This window comes from Chrysoperla carnea, chromosome 1, assembly GCF_905475395.1.
Source record: "Chrysoperla carnea chromosome 1, inChrCarn1.1, whole genome shotgun sequence".
Lineage (NCBI taxonomy): Eukaryota > Metazoa > Arthropoda > Insecta > Neuroptera > Chrysopidae > Chrysoperla > Chrysoperla carnea.
The window spans coordinates 138,707,104-138,722,505 of NC_058337.1; the positions used below are offsets into that span (position 1 = coordinate 138,707,104).

Sequence of the window (15,402 nt, forward strand, 5' to 3'; positions counted from 1 at the left end):
TAGGGACTGTTGTGAGATGAATTTTTGTTTAAAATTTTCAAATTTTAGGACGAAAGTATCAGGGTTTCGGGGTATATATTTTATAATTTTATCAAAAATTTTTCATCTCGCAACAGTCCCATATAGTACTAGACGTTGTTACCCTTGCAGTGATCTCAGTAAAATCAATCGTTCTTTTTTGACGTAGTAATTGTAAATAAGGTCGCTCAATATTAAGTTGTGCTTCATGACGGTTATTGTGTTTTTGAACTATCACATCTATAATATCTTGATATTCTTCAACTGATTTAAAATCATATGAACCACGGAGTAAAAGAGCTTGTGCTAACCTTCTTTTTAGATGCCCATGTGCTGCTTCAACACTGCCATTTTCATGTCCTTTACCTCGATTATTTCTGGTAGCAATCATACCATAATGGATACATATTGCTTCATAACTTTTAGTTATATCTTCTGCACTATTTGAATAGAGATTTTTAAAAGCTGCTGATAAACTATCTGTTCTATGCTCACGTGGGCAGCCACCTAACTTCCATAAAGCATCCTGTAGTGATTGAGATAAAGCAGTAAAGCTCTCTCCACCTTGAATAATTTTCATAAAAGACCAATTGCTATAAGCTAAGCGAAAGTGATATAAAATATGCTGAAATACCTGACCTTTAATTGTAATATTAATACCTTTTAAGACAGTGAAATCTGATAAACATTGATGTCCCGGTTCATGTAACTGACGTAAAACAATTTCTTTCTCCGGACCATGTAGTGCTTTCCACTTACTAACACGTCTTTGCATAGTTCTTAATATATAGCAATAATCATTAAGGTACTGACAAAATGAAAGTATCATGTCATACTAAGCAATTATTAATAAATATATAAAGAGATATGGCACGAGCATATGCAATAGAACTAAGACTAAGAGTTATAAAAGCTGTAGAAGCAGGGATACGAATAAGTAAGGTAAGAAAATTATTTAATGTAAGTCGTGATACTATATATAAATGGAAAAAATTAAAGGATAAGCAAGGTACTTTAGAGGCAGCTACTGGTTATCAGAGAGGTCATAGTCATAAGATCAAAGATTCAGAATCTTTTAAAGAATTTTTCAAAGCTAATATGAATAAAACATCAAAGGATATAGCAAAGCAATGGGGCAATATTTCATCTGTAACTATTTTAAGACATATCAGAAAGCTTGGTTATAGCTATAAAAAAAACATATTATCATCCGAAAAGAGATATTGAATTAAGAAATGAATTTATTGCAAAGATAAAAACCATTACAAAAGATAAATTAGTATATCTTGATGAATCTGGAATAGAGGATAATGTTTGCAAAGAGTATGGATGGAGTATTATAGGACAAAGATGTTATGGAGCAAAGGTATATCAACATAAATTGAGAATAAGTATGATAGCTGGTCTTTGTAATGGCAATCTTATTGCTCCTATTATATTTGAAGGTAATTGTAATACAGAGGTCTTTAAAACTTATATTAGGGATGTATTAATTACAGAATTACAACCTGGGCAAACCGTCATTATGGATAACATTAATTTTCATAAAAATTCTAAAGTTAAGGAGTTAATCGAATCCGTTGGTTGTAGCATACTGTTTTTACCAACTTACTCGCCTGATTTGAATCCTATAGAGCATTACTGGTTTAAGATAAAAAATGAAATTAGGAAAGTTGTAGGAGATTTTAAAACATTCTATGATGCTGTTTTTAATACTATTAAATTGTCAGTACCTTAATGATTCTTGCTATATAATATAAATATTTATTAACTATTTTTAGCAGTTAATAATTGTTATTATTTAATAAAATTGCTTTTTAATTGATATAATAGCTCTAAAGCTTCTTTAGGCGAGAGTTTATCAGGATCTATGGTTTTAAATTTTTCTTCAAGTTTAGAATTCTGCATCTGTTTAGGAGGCTCAAGAGCAAATAAACTTAAATTATTTGACTCTGTCGATAAAATATTCTTTCCTTTACCTGCTGCATTTTTTTCAAATTTGAGCAGAATCTGCTCGGCTCTATTAATAACGCTTGCAGGAAGCCCTGCTAAGGCTGCAACAGGGATGCCATACGATCTATCAGCTGCACCTGCTATAATATTATGTAAAAATAAAATATCTTTGCCTGATTCCTCAATAGCAATAGTGTAATTTTGCATAGCTGGCAGAAAATTATCCATAATAGTTAGCTCATGATAATGAGTTGCAAACAAACAGCGACATTTCAATTTATCATGGATATATTCCAGCACCGACCAAGCAATAGATATGCCATCATAAGCTGAAGTACCTCTGCCGACTTCATCTAATATAATTAGGGAGTTTTTGGTAGATTGTGCAAGGATCGCCGATGTCTCTAGCATCTCTGCCATAAAAGTCGATTGTCCTTTAATCAGGTCGTCAGCTGCCCCGATTCTGCTAAATATCTTATCCACCATCCCTATTCTAGCACTTTTAGCAGGCACAAATGAGCCTATTTGAGCAATGATGGCGATTATGGCATTTTGCCTCAGGAAAGTACTTTTACCTGCCATATTAGGACCGGTAATTAGCCAAATACGCTCCGCTTCCGATAAATGACAATCATTATGCACAAAGCTTTTTCTTTCTTTATTCAAAGCTTCTTCGACTACCGGATGACGCCCTTTAACGATGTCAAAGCTTAAATCATCGGTAAATTCAGGTCTGATATAATCATTTTCACTTGCAATATAAGCAAAGTTACAAAATACATCAATATCACTTAGAGAACTGGCAAGAATCCGTAAATAATCGGATTGCTTCGTTACCCGCTTGCATATATCTTCGTATAACTCTTTTTCTAGACTTACTACTAAGGTTTTAGCATTAACTAGATCGCTTTCTAGTTTTTGCAGCTCAGCCGTACTATAACGCGCGCTGTTAACAGTCGTTTGACGATGAATAAATTTAGGATCATTAATCTTATTAGCATTTTTAGCGGTGATATCGATAAACAGCCCTATCACATTATTGTGAGATATTTTTAAACTATCTATTCCCGTTTCTCTTTTATACTGATCTTTTAGTTTTTCAATATGTAATTTGCCGTTATTAATCAAATCATGCAACTGTAATACTTTCGGATGGTATGAGTGTTTTATAACACCCCCATCATTTAAATTATTCGGAGCATCTTCACATATGCTTTCTTCTATTAAATTATATAGCTCATCATTTCTTATTAATGGCTTAACAATTTTTTCAATAAAGCTTGGTAGCTCAAAACCATAATTATCAAAAAATATTTCTTTGATAGAGTTAGCCGTCTCTATCGTATATTTAATACTAAGCAAATCACGCCCCGAAGCTCTATTCATAGTAATACGGGTTAAACAACGCTCTTCTAAGTTCGCTCAACTAGTTTTCTTTAGTAGCTCACAGACTTTTGCGGTTATATCTAGATTAGAATGGAAAAACTCCGTTATATTTAAACGCTGATTTATTTTATGAGTATCAGTTAACGGGCTTGATAGGAAGTTATATAACAACCGCCCACCTTGTTTAGTAACAGTGTGGTTAAGGGTGCTAAGCAAGCTTCCTTTATTCCCTCCGCATGAATTTGTGACGATCTCAAGATTGCGTCTTGTTGAAAAATCAATTGTCATGTAGCTATGAAAATCGATAATCTTTGGCTTTGGTAAATTGGGGATATTCTCTTTTTGCGTTAGGGTAAGATATTCCAAAATACTACCTATCGCACAAATTTGACTGCTAGATATTTCCCCTACCCCTTTAATATCTCGCATTTTATAAAAATCTAGAATAATTTTTTCACACTTATTAGCGGCAAAAAAGCTATCGACTTGGTAAGTGATGCGGAAATTTTGTTGCTTGGAAATATTACTTGTAAGGTCGGATGACCTTAAATGCTCGCTAAGCAGAATTTCACGAGGTTTTAGGCGGGCAAGTTCATTAAGAATTTCAAGCTCAGGAACATTAACCACAAAAATCGTGGAAGTAGAAAGATCAGCATAACAAAGTGCTGACGTATCTTTGTTTTTCGGCACAACAAGACTTGCTAGATAATTCGGCTCAGCTGTAGTAATCAGATTTTCTTCAATCACTGTGCCAGGTGTTATAATACGGGTAAAATTTCTGTTAACTACTGCCTTATAACCGCCTCTATTCTTTGCTTCTTCTGGAGTTTCGAGTTGATCGCAAATAGCGACCTTATAATTTTCTTCGATTGATTTAGTTAGGTAATTCTCAAGAGCATGGTAAGGTACGTCGCACATCGGGACTTCTTCATTACCATTCTTACCCCTCTTAGTTAGAGCAATACCGAGTACGCCGCTAGCAAGCACGGCATCTTCATAAAACATTTCATAAAAATCACCCATTCTAAAAAGCAATAAGCAATCTAGGTGAGCAAATTTAATATCTAAATATTGCTGCATCATTTTAGTAGCAGCATCATAACCATATTTATGCTTAAACTCTTGAAAATTCATACCAAGTAAAATTATTTATATACTGGCTTATGACTATATAAGAATGTGCTAATGAATTAAATATATATTTTTTATTATCAGATATTTAGATAATCATTGCCGTATTTTTCAACATATTCTTCATATTTACCTTTAAAATCGATAATATTTCTTTTATGAGAAAGAGCGATAATTCTAGTTGCTAGGCTTGTAAAGTCACGATCGTGAGTAACTAATATTACTGTACCCTCAAATCAACCACTTTCATCTGAGAGATAAAAATTTGATTATAGCGACTAGAAGTCGCATATCAAGCTAAAGCTTATTCGAGTCTTATGTTAGAAATCATGTCTAACATAATGCTTATTAATATATTCATTAATTATATCATCAGTCACATTACCACTAGTAACCTGAATTCTGGATTAGCTAATTTTGAGATATAGCAGGTTTATTAGGTTTCATACAGTATGCAATTAGGGCGGATAAGATATGTACGAAGGCATTCCAAATTGATTTATGTCTTGTATGTTCGATCTCGAAAGAACCCTTCAGCAGACTAAATACTGTTGCGATAATTGAGCGTTTGCGTAATAATATTTTTTCAAATAATGGCATAAGTTTATTCTTCATTTTCTTCTTTATGCCAGTTACTAACTTGAGCCCTTTACTGTATAGATCATCAAAAAGCTCTTGTTTGATATAACCCTTATCGCCAAACAATAATCCCGTGATATGTTTGGTGATTGTCGAAACCGGTGCTCTATCATCTACATTACCAGGCGTTAGTTTTAGACCTTGAATCTGACCTTTTTCGTTAATAAGCAAATGTAATTTTAGACCAAAAAACCAACTTTTTGTTGTTTTACCCAAAGCAGCAATACCAGCAAATACTTTATTACGAGAGATTCTTTTTGGATGACAAACTTCTAAAGATGTGGCGGTCGGGCAGAAACCATAACACTTACTCTATATTTAAAATGCTATGGTAACCCCCACAGAACCGTGCTTGCGATTTTCCCGCACACGGCTCTTCAATAAAACATTTACTATCAAAACTAGAATTAATACATCTTTGCTCTTTTAGCTATTTGATTGGGTTTAACCTGCAGCACTATTATAACCTCAGCGTGTTATCTTGAACGGTACTCAACCAAACGTTCTATTGCTGACCGCTTCCCCATGTACATAGCTTTCCTATGCTCCGAGTACTATCAGTCAGTCCGACTTTTTCTGTATCATTTGTCAGTTCTTGCCTGTTTTGACTTGTTCCAACATACTCTTGCAAGAACACAGAAGATCTCCCAAGTTTACATAAACTCCATCTCATACCATGCCACGGACTTCGACCCCGATAGAGTGAGTGGTGACTTACCATTGCATCACCCTTCATGCTGCCTTCGGCACTATGGAGAACATCGACCTCTATGATCTTGTATATTTCGGGGCTCAACACCTTCACTTGCGTTGTAGCCTAATATGTCGCTTCTATTGGCTTCATCACATTTGTCACCTCCTGCAATGCAATAGTTGCCTCTATGCTGTTGGTTAGACTTTGCATAGATCGGATTCTCACCGACTGATTTTTACGCACTTCCCTTGGCGCACTCAATATAAGAAACTCCCGTAGATTTAGCTTTCTGCGTATACCATTCAAGTAATCAATTACTACCGTCTAAAGCCGGTAGTTTGGTTTACGCTTGCAAAGCAGATTAAAAGCGTAAACGCTAAAACTCTGATATTCTAAAATCATCTTTTTTATGATATTTTTCTTGTTGCTCTATATACTTCTGTACTGCTTCTGAATTCACATTACCAACTGTAACAACAAAATACCCGCTAGCCCAAAGATGTTGACCCCAATATCGCTTACGAAGTAGTTCAAATTACTGTAGCAATTTACGACTACTCTTTCCTTTAATATATTGTAACTCCTTAGATATTGACATACTCGGTGGAACTGATACTAATATATAAACATGATCAGGACTTATGCTGCCACTAATTATATCTATGTAATTACCTGCACATATTTCCTGAATTACTTCCCTTGCTCTACTTGCTATTTGCCCAGTTAAAACTCTATACCTGTACTTTGTACAAAACACTATATGATACTTTAAATCATACAGGCTATGAGACCCTCTCCTATATTCCATCTCTTCCTGCAGTAACCTTTTAGATAGATTATACTAAAGTGTTCGCTAAAGGCGAGGGTGTTAACCCTATCCCACTTAACTACATAAAACTAAATAACTCAAAACTCTTGGTTTTAGAGCTATAAAACGAGTATATGATGGAAGAGTTACAAAGTCTGATTTATATAATTGTAGATAGGACATATAAAAATATTTAAAGTTTTTACAAGGTGGTTGATAGTATAAAAGCACTATTGTTAACAGCTCAGAATAGCTTATTTCAGGCTTTCTTGTAGGATTTTTATTAATTAATGGTAAAAATGATTTATTAATCCATTGCTCGCTAATTTTACAAAAATCATCGACAAAAAAAAATAATGCAGTAATATCTTTCTTCATGGGGATACTCTTGTTTTTTTTTGCTAAAAATTATATAGAGTATCTTCTATCCCTTGTAAATACTTACTTCTAAACCTGGAGTAATCCAGAATTCAGGTTAGTAGCACTAAAGTAACCCCGTGCCCACAAATGTCTACCCAAGTATTTTTGTTTTAATATTGGAAATTCCTCTTGCATCTTCTTTGAAGATCTGACTTTCGCTTTTTGTACAAATTCACAGATTTTTATATGAGGTGGAATATTAGCAAAAATGTGTATATGATCGCTTGATACTACTCCATTTTCTATTTTAATACCTAATTCTGTTGCTACCTGTGCAATAATTTCTCGAACCCTCTTTTTTATATCGTAAGTTAATACCTTATATCGATACTTTGTAATCCACACTATGTGATAGCGATGATAGTAAACTGTATGTGATTTCCTGCTGTAATGTGTCATAGTGCTTATGATGCTAACGCATCATCGTGCACATGGCAAGCTAAAGCTTCTCCATCTGGAAGATGGAGGTTTGTACCTCCAAAGGGACTATCAAGCTTAATTGATCTAAAGATTATTAAATTACTTATGAATGATGCAACCCTCACAAGTAGCCAAATAGGAGAATTAGTAGGTCTTTCTTCATCAGCTACAAACGAAAGAATCCGTAAATTAAAAAGTGAAGGTACTATACGAAAAATAGTAGCTCTTATCGACAGTAAATTTATGAATATGGATTTAGGAGCTTTGATTTTTGTATTAGTAGAAGGAAAAGAAAATAATATTAATTTTCTAAAAAAATACTTACTCATGAAAATATTTTAGAATGTTATCATACAACCGGAGAATATTCTTATGTTTTAAAAATACGATGCAAAAACACAAAAATGCTCGAATCTATAATAACAGATTTTTTAAAAGAACAAAAAGGGGTAATAAAAACCATGACACAAATTATCCCATCCTCTCATAAAGAAAATAACTTGATAATAAATTAATAATAGAAAATTGTTGAAATGTGAATGTTCATGTTAGAATTTTAAGAATGAAAAAACTAGGATTGAATTAGAGTAAAAAATTTGCATTGCAAGCTTGGCAGCGACTTACTCTCCCATGCCTTATGACATAGTACCATTAGCACTATGAGGTTTCACGTTCGAGTTCGGGATGGGATCGTGTGTTTCACTCATGCTATAACCACCAAGCTAGCAATACAAACTTTTTAAATAGTAGATTTGTATTGGTTGCTGTTAGTGTGTTGTTGCATGGCTTTATTATCTTGTATTACAATTTGTATCCTGAGATCCCGTGGACAAGCCACGAGATGACATTATATTTTACTGGATCTCGTGGTCAAGCCACGGGATAACAATCATGCAACAACAATTTTATTAATTGATAAAGCTATTTTAACCTGATAACTTTGTGAGTTGATACCGACATATTATAGAATAAACACTATATACATGTGTAATCTCACAGCAAAGTAAATCAATCGAGCTATTAGTATCAGTTAGCTGCACACATTACTGTGCTTCCACACCTGACCTATCAACGTGGTGGTCTTCCACGGCTCTAATGGGGAAGTCTAGTTTTGAGGTGGGTTTCCTGCTTAGATGCATTCAGCGGTTATCCCTTCCGTACTTAGCTACCCAGCTGTGCCGTTGGCATGACAACTGGTCCACCAGGGGTACGCCCACCTCGGTCCTCTCGTACTAAAGGCAGATCCTCTCAAACTTCCTACACCCACGGCAGATAGGGACCGAACTGTCTCACGACGTTCTAAACCCAGCTCACGTACCACTTTAATCGGCGAACAGCCGAACCCTTGGGATCTTCTCCAGCCCCAGGATGTGATGAGCCGACATCGAGGTGCCAAACGATTTCGTCGCTATGGACGCTTGGAAATCATCAGCCTGTTATCCCCGGAGTACCTTTTATTCGTTGAGCGATGACCCTTCCACTCGGGACCACCGGATCACTATGACCGACTTTCGTCTCTGCTCGTCTTGTCAGACTCGCACTCAGGCTAGCTAATGCCATTGCACTCTAAAAGTTGATTTCCGACCAACCTGAGCTAACCATCGCACGCCTCCGTTACTCTTTTGGAGGCGACCGCCCCAGTCAAACTACCCACCATGCATTGTCTCGGACCCTGATTCAAGGGTCTCGGTTAGATGTCAAGAACCAAAAGGGTGGTATCTCAAGGATGACTCCACAAAGGCTGACGCTTCTGCTTCATAGTCTCCCACCTATCCTGCACATTTGATTCTTAACACCAGTGCAAAGCTATAGTAAAGGTTCACGGGGTCTTTCCGTCTGACCGCGGGAACTCCGCATCTTCACGGAGAATTCAATTTCGCTGAGTCGATACTGGAGACAGCGGGGAAATCGTTACGCCATTCGTGCGGGTCGGAACTTACCCGACAAGGAATTTCGCTACCTTAGGACCGTCATAGTTACGGCCGCCGTTCACTGGGACTTCAATTCAGAACTTGCACCCCTCCTCTTAATCTTCCAGCACTGGGCAGGCGTCAGACCCTATACTTCGTCTATTGACTTTGCAGAGCCCTGTGTTTTTAATAAACAGTCGCTACCCCCTAGCTTGTGCCACCCACAAATGGTTGCCCATATGTAGGTCATCTTTCTTCCGAAGTTACAGATGCAATTTGCCTAGTTCCTTCAGCATCGTTCTCTCAAGCGCCTTGGTATACTCTACCTGTCCACCTGTGTCGGTTTCGGGTACGGTCTATAATGAAGGTGTTATTTCCTGGAAAATATTCGCTGCACAATCAATCCAATAAGACTATACAACTTACTACTTTCGTCACATCCTTCAGGTTCAGGAATATTAACCTGATTCCCATCGATTACGCCTTTCAGCCTCACCTTAGGGACCGACTAACCTTGCGCAGATTAACTTTACGCAAGAACCCTTGGACTTTCGGCGAGAATGTTTCTCGCATTCTTTATCGCTACTTATGTCAGCATTCTCACTTCCGATACCTCTAGCAAACCTTACGGTTCACCTTCACAGGCTTACGGAACGCTCCGCTACCACTCACACCAAATGTGTGAATCCGCATCTTCGGTACATGACTTGAGCCCCGTTACATTGTTGGCGCAAGAAAACTTATTTAGACTAGTGAGCTATTACGCTTTCTTTAAATGATGGCTGCTTCTAAGCCAACATCCTAGTTGTTTTGGTCTTCTCACATCCTTTAACACTTAGTCATGTTAAAAAGATTTAGGGACCTTAGATGGCGGTCTGGGCTTTTTCCCTCTCGACTATGGACCTTAGCACCCATAGTCTGTCTGCTATGCTATACTCATCGGCATTCGGAGTTTGATTGAGTTTGGTAAGTCTGTTGGACCCCCTAGCTCATTCAGTGCTCTACCTCTGATGGTAACCGCTATAACGCTCTACCTAAATAGATTTCGCGGAGAACCAGCTATATCCGAGTTTGATTGACCTTTCACCCCTAACCACAGCTCATCCCCTACTTTTTCAACAGTAGTGGGTTCGGTCCTTCAGCGGATTTTACTCCGCTTTCAACCTGACCATGGCTAGATGACTCGGTTTCGGGTCTAATTCATCTAACTATAGTTGCCCTATTCAGACTCGCTTTCGCTACGCCTATACCTAACGGCTTAAGCTTGCTAGATAAACTAAGTCGCTGACCCCTCATACTAAAGGTACGCCGTCACAAAACATAAATGCTTGCTCCGACTGCTTGTAAGCATTTGGTTTCAGATACTATTTCACTTCCTTTGTCGTGGTACTTTTCACCTTTCCCTCACGGTACTTGTTCACTATCGGTCACTAGAGAGTACTTAGGCTTAGAGGGTGGTCCCCCTATGTTCAGACAGGATTTCACGTGTCCCGCCTTACTCAAGGAATTCAAACTTTTTACCTATACGGGACTATTACCCTCTACGGTCAACCTTTCCATGTTGTTTTAGTTATTTTTTTGAAGCCACTGGCCTGGTCCGCGTTCGCTCGTCACTACTAACGGAGTCTCGGTTGATGTCCTTTCCTCCAGCTACTTAGATATTTCAGTTCGCTGGGTTTGCCTCATATAGCTATGTATTCACTATACAATACCTAATAAATTAGGTGGGTTTCCCCATTCGGAAATCTTCGGATCAAAGCTTATTCGCAGCTCCCCGAAGTTTATCGCAGCGTATTACGTCCTTCATCGCCTTCTAATGCCAAGGCATCCACCAAATGCTCTTATTATATTTACTTACGCTTTATTACTTGAGATTACACGATGCATACAGAATTAATTTTACAATTTCTTCAGTATCTAACTCACGATATAAATTTTTATTATCGCGGTGTATTTAGTTTTTAGCTTTATCAACTTTTTAAACAGCTACAAAGTTTTGTGTTTCAAACTTTGTGTGATTGATTTTATATCCATAATTTCGAATGTTGTCAAACATTATTTTAAATAATTTTTAATTTTTTTTTTACGATAAGAATAAAATATTATTTTAACTTCTCTTAAGAATCAACTTTTTTGGCTTTCCATTAGGACTTATTGCACTTTTTGGAACTTTTACATCTCTACCTGAATCTTCAGAAAAGAATCCATCTTTTTGTAAAATTTTATTCACTTTCTTCAATTCTCCTTGCCTATTTACTAAGCCTTTCTCTGTTTTAATAAACAATAACTTACCATTTTTCGTAATACTATCTCTTCATCGGCTTCAAAATTTTTAGATATTTTTAAATTACCCTCCTTATCAAACTTGCCTAAAATATCTTTTTGTAAATCGGCAAATTCTGCAAAAGCGTATAATTTTAAATTTTGTTTTATCTGTTCAGGTTCAGTTATATATTCCCCAGCTTTATTAATCAACCACTTTCATCTGAGAGATAAAAGTTTGATTATAGCGACTAGAAGTCGCATATCAAGCTAAAGCTTATTCGAGTCTTATGTTAGAAATCATGTCTGATTCATGTGCATCAGTATGCTTATTAATATATTCATTAATTATATCATCAGTCACATTACCACTAGTAGCACTAAAGTAACCCCGTGCCCACAAATGTCTACCCAAGTATTTTTGTTTTAATATTGGAAATTCCTCTTGCATCTTCTTTGAAGATCTGACTTTCGCTTTTTGTACAAATTCACAGATTTTTATATGAGGTGGAATATTAGCAAAAATGTGTATATGATCGCCTGATACTACTCCATTTTCTATTTTAATACCTAATTCTGTTGCTACCTGTGAAATAATTTCTTGAACCCTCTTTTTTATATCGTAAGTTAATACCTTATATCGATACTTTGTAATCCACACTATGTGATAGCGATGATAGTAAACTGTATGTGATTTCCTGCTGTAATGTGTCATAGTGCTTATGATGATAACGCATCATCGTGCACATGACAAGCTAAGGCTTCTCCATCTGGAAGATGGAGGTTTGTACCTCCAAAGGGACTATCAACAAGTAGATACTAAAGCACTTGTAGAATTTCTTTCTAATTATGATGGCTCTACGCCTCACATTAGTGAAAATTATCAATTACTACCGTCTAAAGCCGGTAGTTTGGTTTACGCTTGCAAAGCAGATTAAAAGCGTAAACGCTAAAACTCTGATATTGTAAAATCGTCTTTTTTATGATATTCTTCTTGTTGCTCTATATACTTCTGTACTGCTTCTGAATTCACATTACCAACTGTAACAACAAAATACCCTCTAGCCCAAAGATGTTGACCCCAATATCGCTTACGAAGTAGTTCAAATTCCTGTAGCAATTTACGACTACTCTTTCCTTTAATATATTGTAACACCTTAGATATTGAGATACTCGGTGGAACTGATACTAATATATGAACATGATCAGGACTTATGCTGCCACTAATTATATCTATGTAATTAGCTGCACATATATCCTGAATTACTTCTCTTGCTCTACTTGCTATTTGCCCAGTTAAAACTCTATACCTGTACTTTGTACAAAACACTATATGATACTTTAAATCATACAGGCTATGAGACCCTCTCCTATATTCCATCTCTTCCTCTAGTAACCTATTAGATAGATTATACTAAAGTGTTCGCCTAAAGGCGAGGGTGTTAACCCTATCCCACTTAACTACATAAAGGCGAGTTTATTCAGTATATGCCAGTAAAAGATTTTCATGAGCAATTAATCTCAAATAACCTTGAAGCCCCAATATTAGAAACCAACATAAATGATGATATTATAGGCTTAGGCGAATCTATATTTGATCACGTAGAATTATACTCATAATTTTATTTATAAGATAATAGTAGCTCAAAAGTTACTATTATCTTATTTTATTACCATTTACCTAAAAGCGGATTTGTAATATTTTTAGCGCATTTTCTTTTTATGTAAACACCTATTAAAAATGTTAACATGGTGGTTGGAACATAGCGGATAATCGTTGGTAAATCAAGGTTTTATTAGGAATTAAATCTGCAAACTGATCACTTACACCATCTACTAGATTTCTACTTTTATCCCTTAACATATTTATTGTACAATATCTATTTTTGTATTTTAGATAACATCTGACAGCTTCAATAATAATAGAAATTACTATAGATGCTATACCGATATTCATAAGAAAACAAAATTTTACCGCATTCGCAACATAAAGATAATTAGCAGCAATTATTAAAGCTAAACCTAGAACATAGAAAAAATATACAAACGGTTTACCGTAGATTTTTTTTTCCTGCTCCATGCTACTTTTTAATAACTCAAATATTAGAGATTTTAACATTGAACTACCTATTTCATAAGAATAGCGGGTAACACACCTGCACCAAAAGCGTAGGCGAGATTCCGCAAAGGGTGGTCACGTGTCGACTCACATAAATCAGCTACATTAGCTTTACCTTTTTCTATTCCTTTATGTTTGTAATGATCCATAACAGATGATAAATTATCTAGTTGCTCGTCTAGGATATCACCAGATTTACCTTTTAAATTATGTAACCTTGAAACTAAGCTCTCTATATCTTTTTTGATTCCTTCGATATCTTCTTTAGCAGAACCAACTTTTAAGTCTTTCATAATTTACTCCGTTATTAATTTATGTTTTATTAAGCAAATTATTTTGCTTATAGCTAGATGATACACCTCTAAAATCTTCTTTACAATAGCTTAATTACATTATTTTTATTTAACGAAATTGCTTTTTCCATTGTCTCTTCATAGCTTTATATTTCCCATTTTCTTCCGCTTCTTGCCATTTTTTAAAAAATATCTCAGCACTTATAGCTTTTTCAGGATCACCTGTTCCTTTTTCTAACTGCTCGTAATCATGCTCAGCATCATATTTTTTACCCCCCTTATAATTAGTGTAACGTCTGCTTCTGGTAAAACCCATTTGTAAATATTTACGAGCCATATCTGCCCCCACAAAATCATCATCATTTAAATACTCCAAAAACATATCATATATTTTTTCACTACTTTCTTTAGCAATTTCAGGGGTTTTAAACTTCCAGAAAGGTAATATTTCATTTTTATAAGGCTGACAAATAAGCACGCCTTGCTCACCTTTCCCTACTCTATATTTTTCAGGCTCCTTGCGATAATCAATATAGTTTTTCCATCTATAATTTTTATTGTCAAAATTTAAATAACTTGGCTTCTGCATAAAAAATGATATTTATATTTATTATTTATTTTAATTAATTTGTTAGATGTTAGCAAACCTAATAAAAAAGTTACTACCTTTAGTTCCTACTCTACCAGGAATATATTTAATGTATAATTCTGATAAGGAAATTATTTATATAGGTAAAGCTAAAAATTTAAAAAAAACGTTTAAACTATTATAGTAAAAATAATTTGTGTGGCAGAATAGCTAGAATGGTGCATCAAGTTTATTTAGTTGAATATAAAGTTACTACTTCAGAAAGCGAAGCTTTTTTGCTGGAAACACAATTAATTAGGCAACATCAACCACGTTTTAATATATTACTTAGACGAGATAAATCAGCTAGCTATATAAAGCTACGATCAGACCATGACTTCCCTACATTAGTAAAATGTTATGTAGATAATTCAACAGGAAATAAATTGTTTGGACCTTTCACCTCTGGACATCAAATCAACTTGATCATTACAGAGTTACAAAAAATCTTTAAGCTACGAACTTGTAGTGATAGCGATTTTGCCTTTAGAAAATGTCCGTGTTTAGAATATGAAATTGGCAAATGCTTTGCTCCTTGCACAGGTAATATTTCTAAAGAAGATTATGCCGAATTGATAGAGCAGATTAACGATTTTTTATCAAGCAATATAGAAAAATTACTAGGAAAATTAGCTCTTAAAATGCAGACCTCTAAGCGATGATTCTCATTTTGAAAAAGCAGCTTTGGTTAGAGATAGAAGTAATCTTATAAAATTATCTA

At 35.3% G+C, this 15,402-nt stretch overlaps 1 pseudogene; it reads right to left on the minus strand.

Moving 5' to 3' along the window:
* Window positions 1–8,076: 8,076 nt before the first annotated feature.
* Window positions 8,077–8,191, minus strand: LOC123291175 (annotated as a pseudogene).
* Between the last annotated feature and the right edge of the window lie 7,211 nt (window positions 8,192–15,402).